Here is a 6,000-nt window from a genome sequence, read left to right as displayed (position 1 = left end):
GGATTAGATATTGTAGACAGTGTGCCAGGAGAACTGTAGACAAAAGTTTGTAAAACTGTACAGAAAGCAATGATCATAAGCATCACCCAAAATAAATAAATAAATAAATGTAAGAAGGCAAAGAGGTTTTCTGAAGAGTCTTTACAAATAGCTGAGGAAAGAAGAGAAGTGAAAGGAAAGAAAGAAAGGGGAAAATAGATGCAACTGAATGCAGAATTCAAGAAAATATCAATGAGAGTTAAGAAGCCTTTCATAAATGAACAATGCAAAGAAATAGAGGTAAACAATAGAATGGGAAAGTCTAGAGATCTCTTCAAAAAAATTAGAGATATCAAGGAAGTATTTCATGCAGGGATGGGCATAATAAAGGATGGAAATAGTAAGGACCTAACAGAAGCAAAAGAGATTAAGAAGAGGTAGCAAGAATACACAGAAGAACTATAAAATAAACGTCTTAATGACCCAGATAACAAAAATAGTGCAGTCATTCACCTGGAGATAGATATCCTCGAGTGTGAAGTCAATTAGACCTTAGGAAGCATTACTATGAACAAAGCTAGTGGAGGTGATAGAATGCCTGCCAAGCTATTTAAAATACTAAATGATGATGCTGTTAAAATGCTATACTCAATATGTCAGTACATTTGGAAAACACAGCAGCTGCCACAGGACTGGAAAAAGTCAGTTTCCATTCGTCCCAAAGAAGGGAAATGCCAAAGAATGTTCAAACTACCATACAATTTCACTTATTTCACACATTAGCAAGGCTGTGCTCAAAATTCTGAGAGTTAGGCTTCACCCATTTTTGAACTGAGAACTTCCACATGTACAAGTTAGATTTTGAAGAGCCAGAGGAACCAACATTCATTGGATCATGGAGAACACAAGGGAGTTCCAGAAAAACTTTCTCTTCTGCTTCATGATCATGTGGATCACAACAAACTGTGGAGAATTCTTAAAGAGATGCAAATTCCAGACGACCTTATTTGTCTTCTGGGAAACCTGTATGTGCCTTAAGAAGCAACAGTTAGAATTGGATATGGAACAATAGACTGGTTCAGAATTGGGAAAGGAGCTTGACAAGGCCATATATTGTCACCCTACTTATTTTACTTATCTGCAGAGTACAGAAAGTGAAATGCCAGGCTGGATGAATCACAAGGTGGAATCAAGATTGGTGGGAGAAATATCAGCAACCTCAGATATGCAGATGATGCCACTCTAAAGGGAGAAAATGAAGAGGAACTAAATTGCCTCTTGATGAGAGTGAAAGAAGAGAATGAAAAAGCTGGCTTAAAACTTGGTATTCAAAAAACAGATCATGGCATCCAGTTCCAACACTTCATAGCAAAGAGAAGGGGAAAAAGTGGAAACAGTGGAATATTTTATTTTCTTGGGCTCCAAAATCACTGCAGATGGTGACTGCAGTCATGGAATTAAAAGACACTTTCTCCTTTAAGGAAAGCTATGACAAACCTAGACAGCATATTAAAAAGCAGAGGCATCACTTTGCTACAAAAGTCCATACAGTCGAAGATATGCTTTTTTTCACTAGTCATATATGGATGTGATTTGGACCATAAAGAAGGGTGAGCATCAAAGAGTTGACACTTTTAAATTGTGGTGCTGAGGAAGACTGCTGAGAATCCCTTGGACTCCAAGGAGATCAAACCAGTCAATCCTAATGGAAATCAACTCTGAATATTCAGCTGTTACTGAAGCTGAAGCTCTAATACTTTGGCCACCTGATGGGAAGGGCCTACTTATTGGAAAATACCCTGATTCTGGGAAAGAGTGAAGGCAAAAGGAAAAAGTGATGGCAGAGGTTCAGATGGGTTAGACTGCATCACTGACTCAACAGAAATGAATTTGAGTAAATTCCAGGAGATAGTGGGAGTCAGAGGAGCCTGGCTTGCTACAATCCATGGGTCATAGAGAGTCGGACATGACTAGCAACTGAACAACAGCAACACACATCTACATCCACTAGCAGACTAGCTCTCTTAAAGACCCCTGGTGACTCCAGCCAACCGTGGTGAAGGCTCTGCCCACCAGAGTATCCAGAACACAGTCCCATAACACCTCTGCACAGACACTAGACTTCGAACCCCCAGGGTCCTCCAGTCACAGGCCGCAGAACCCAACTTCATCCACCTGGACAGGCGCTAACTTCAAAATCACCCAGCTCCATCCTCTGGCAAGCCTGCGCTAGCCTTGGGACCAACCTCACACCACAGTAGGTAGACAACAGCCACAGGACAGCTGTAGTCTCATAGTCTATGGACACGGCTGTCCAATCAGCAAATCAGTACCTGCCCACTCACTAGCAGACCAACACAAGCTTCAGGACACTCCAAACGCCACAGCTGTCAGTAACTGGACCCATCCACCAGTACTCTGAAACCAGTTCTGAGCCCTTAGCCCTGCAACCACAACCCAGGACCTGGCTCTGCTCACCAGTGGGTTAGTACTACCCCATCCTAGCTTCATTCGTCAGTGGGCTGGCATAAACCCCAAGGTCTCTTGGGCCTTGAGTCTGCCCAATCGTGAGCATGCACTAGCTCCAGAGACTCCTTGGATTCCACAACCAGCTGCTTCATGTCCCAACTCCTCTAACTAGTGGTCAGCAGCCTCTGCACAAGGCAGGACCAGACAGCCAACTGTCCTGGGGCCAACAAAGTCTACAAGACCACCCACACTAGTCAGTTGGCGACAACAAAAGGACCCACACAGCCCATAAAGGAGTCAACCCTGAAATATATAGCTCTGGTGACAAGAGGAAAGTGTGCTCCTGGGATGCACAGAATGTCTCCTACAAAGGACACTTTTCCAAAGTCAGAAAACATTTCCAACCCACTAGAGATATATTAATAGAAATAAAAATAAATAAGGCAAAATGAAGTGACAGTGGACTATATTCCAAATGAAAGACTAAAATAAAACCCCAAAAGAAGAACTAAGTAAACTTGAGAGATGGAACCTACCAAGGATCGAGTTAAGGGTAATGATTGTAGATGATTAAAAAGCTTAGAAGAATGGATGCTCAGAGTGAGAAGTTAGACATTTTTAACAAAAATATGTATAATAAATAACATAGTATAAATAGTATAAATAAATAAACAATAAAGAATACAATAACTGAAAAGAAAAATACACTATACTGAATCAAAAGTTGACTATGTGATATAAAAGGATGGACCAGCCACCAAATAGAAAAAAAAAAGTGAAAAGAAATGAAGATAGTTTGAAAGATTTCTAGGATAACATCAAGCACACTGATATTTGCATTACAGAGGTCCTGGAAGGAAGAGAGAAAGGGCTGAGAACATATTTGAAGACACAAGTTGAAAACATCCCTAACCTAGGAAAGGAAACAGATATCCAAGTCCAGAAAGTACAGAATGTGCCATACAGGATTAAATCAAAGAGGAACATCCCAAGACACATTAAAATTAAAATGGCATTTTTTTTCAAGAGAAGATACTAAAAGAAGCAAGTGAAAAATCAGCAAATAACATTCAAGGGAACTCCCATAAAGCCATCGGCTGATAAGCAGGAACTCTGCAGACCAGAAGAGAGTGGCACAATACATTTAAAGTGATAAAAAGGAAAAGCATACAATGAAATATACTTTTCCCAGAATGACTCTTGTTCAGATTTAAAGGAGAAATCAAAAGCTTTAAAGACAAGCCAAAGCTGAAAGAGTTCAGTACCACTAAATCAGTTTTACAAAAACAAGTTAAAGGAACCTTTTGAAACAAAAAAGGCCAGAAGGACAAACATGAAAATCACCAAAGGATAAATCTCATTGGTAAAGGCAAAACATACACTAAAGATATGAAATTTACCATACACAAAGCTAGCGGGAAATCTAAAGGCAAAAGCAGTAATATCAACTATATCCACAATAAGCAGTTAATGGGTACACAAACAACTAGATAAAAATATGATGACAAAATAGTAATCATGAGAAAGTTAGAGCACAAATATATTTGATATTAAAAGGTCAGCAACTTAGAACAAATTATATATAATAGATACAATATGAATTTTAAAATAAAAGTTTAAAGGAGAAATTGAAAATAAAATAAAAGTTTATTTATACAATTTAATAAAATTAATAAATAAAAGTGAAATCTATGTATCAGTATAGTCTAAAAAACATTAGCCTAAAATCTATAATAGATACAAGTGAATGAAAAAGAAAGGAATCCAAAGATAACCATAAAGATAGTAATCAAATCACAATAGAAGAGAATTAAATGAAAATGCCTGAGGTCTATTGAATCTATCTGGTAATACTATAGCAACTTATAAAGGAAATAACAAATGTATCAGCAAGTCAATAAACATTGTGATCATGTTGGAGATCTTTTTAAAGGGCAAAGAATCTTGACTATTTTAAAAGTTTTATATAACAACCATACATTATCTGCTTTACATTATCTTTCTTCATTTGTTTTATTTTAACTTGTTTTTTAATTAAAAAGTTGTAGATGATTAAAGAAAATGGTAGCAAAAATTCACAACTCATTATGCAAAACTAATTAAAAATATAACATCAATTATGAATATAAGAAAATAAAAAAGACTAATGATAGAGTTGAAGTTGCCTAATTATCCTTTTTCAAGGCACTCCTATCCCTATTCTACTACCAAAAAAATCATGACCATGAAGTTAACATAAATTTTTCATATCCATATTTTTAGACTTTTTGTTTCACATACATTTTTGTAAGATTGAACAGGACCACATCCAAAGTAGCACTTTGTTTCCCCACTCCACAAAGTGACTAAAACTAGAAATTAATATGGACACTTGTTTGTGGATTGTATGTTTTATATATTTTTAAAGCACTTCTTTTTCTCCTTAATGTTTTTTAGACTATACTGATACATAGATTTCACTTTTATTTATTAATTTTATTAAATTGTATAAATAAACTTTTATTTTATTTTCAATTTCTCCTTTAAACTTTTATTTTAAAATTCATATTGTTGTTCATTTAGTTTATTTCCCAGGTTTTTTCTATTTTAAACACTGATGCAGTGACAAGCCCTGTCTATCTCTCCTTATACACACAGAATATTATTTTTACAATATACATTTTAGTTCAGTTCAATTCAGTCGGTCAATCGTGTCCGACTGTTTGCGACCACATGGACTGCAGCATACCAGGCTTCCCTGTCCATCACCAACTCCCTGAGCTTGCTTAAACTCATGTCCATCGACTCAGTGATATCCAACCATTTCATCCTCTGTAGTCCCATTCTCCTCCTGCCTTTACTCTTTCTCAACATTAGGGTCTTTTCCAATAAGTCAATTCTTCACATCAGGTGTCCAAAGAAATAGAGTTTCAGGTTCAGCATCAGTCCTTCCAATGGATATTCAGAACTGATTTCCTTTAGGATGGACTGGTTGGATATCCTTGCTGTCCAAGGGACTCTCAAGAGTCATCTCCAACACCTCAGTTAAAAAGCATAAATTCTTTTGCACTCAGCTTTCTTTATAGTCCAACTCTCACATCCATACATGACTACTGGAAAAACCATAGCTTTGAGTAGATGGACTTTTGTTGGCAAAGTAATGTCTCTGCTTTTCAATATACAATATACATTTAGAAATGGCCTAGTGAATTATAATCTAAAAAGCAGTTATGGCAAATCTAAAAAGTAGTTATCACAAATTATAATCTAAGGTGGTTATGACATATTTATAGCACCATAGAAAGAGCACAAAATTCTTGCTTCCCTCATTTTTTTTTTTTTTGCCATCAATTATCATTACCAAATATTTTGTTCTGATCTGCATTTTCCTAGTTACCTATAAAGAGGTAAGGTCTCAGTTATTTTACTTTACCTTCTGATAAGTGCTGTTAAATTAGACAGATTCTCCTAAGACTTTATCTTTGCCAATGTAATTTCTGAGGGTATAATATATCTTGAATGGATATGAGAAGAATACTGTGGAATAACTGTTCCAATGCTAGAAAGAAAATC

This window comes from Cervus canadensis, chromosome X, assembly GCF_019320065.1.
Source record: "Cervus canadensis isolate Bull #8, Minnesota chromosome X, ASM1932006v1, whole genome shotgun sequence".
Taxonomy (NCBI): domain Eukaryota; kingdom Metazoa; phylum Chordata; class Mammalia; order Artiodactyla; family Cervidae; genus Cervus; species Cervus canadensis.
This window is presented reverse-complemented; position numbering follows the sequence as displayed.